The sequence below is a fragment of the Panthera uncia genome, chromosome A2, assembly GCF_023721935.1.
Source record: "Panthera uncia isolate 11264 chromosome A2, Puncia_PCG_1.0, whole genome shotgun sequence".
Taxonomy (NCBI): Eukaryota; Metazoa; Chordata; class Mammalia; order Carnivora; family Felidae; genus Panthera; species Panthera uncia.
The window spans coordinates 150,162,933-150,163,849 of record NC_064816.1 but is presented as its reverse complement, the minus strand read 5'-3'; positions in this window follow the sequence as shown (position 1 = coordinate 150,163,849).

The following is a 917-nucleotide window of genomic DNA, read 5'->3' as shown; positions in this document are numbered from 1 at the left end:
TGCTGATGCTGCCGGTCCAGTGACTACACTTTGGGACCACTGAGTTAGAAAAAGGTTTTAGTAGAGAAAGACGAAACTTAATAGTCCAACGTTCAGAGAACGGAGAAAAAAAGACAAACGGGCAATAAATGTGAAAAATGCCCAATTGTGCCAATAATCAGAGACTTGGAAAATAAAGACATAGTAACAGAAGATAATCGAATCGGTGCCGTTTGGGTTTTCGTCTTGCTTTTTAATGATTATTTCCAAACCTAGTGAGGAAGCAGCAAAATGGACCATCCCATAGACTCTGGGGGAGATATAAGCTGGTGTTTCCTTACAGGAAAGTGATCCTCAAAATATTTATACATTTGACCTAGTGACTTCCTTCTAGATTAAGAAAGGAATCCCACCTAGGAACAAAGATTTAAATACAAAGATGTGCACGTGGCGAAGGGTGGAGCTGAGACGTGGCAGTTGGAGGGGCCAAAGTGAGCCTCAGATCCGCGGTGAACACTGCTTTTTGGGCTGAGAGGTCTGAACATTAGGCCGAGTGAAAGAAGGTGTTGAGGCACTTTGGTGGCTCCGATCTGCATTCCCAAAGACCGCGAAGGAGCCTGCTACAAGGACCTGGAAGAAGGGAGATGGGGGCTGGCGTGGAGGGAGGAGGGCGCAGTGAATACCTGTTCAGTGAACACTCCTTCTAGAGGCAACGTAAAGTGATGTGTCAGGGGGGACCTGGGCTCAGGAGCCCCAGAAATAAAATGGGTGCCTATGTGTGCCTGTGCAGTGTTTCTGTGTATGTATATGTGCATGCTCGTGCATGCATTTGTGCACAGTGTGTGTATGGGATTGTGCACACGTGTGCATGTGTAGTGACAGCCACTATGTACAAACACGTGTGGCAGCATCATTACCTGGCAGAGCAGGGGTCCCAA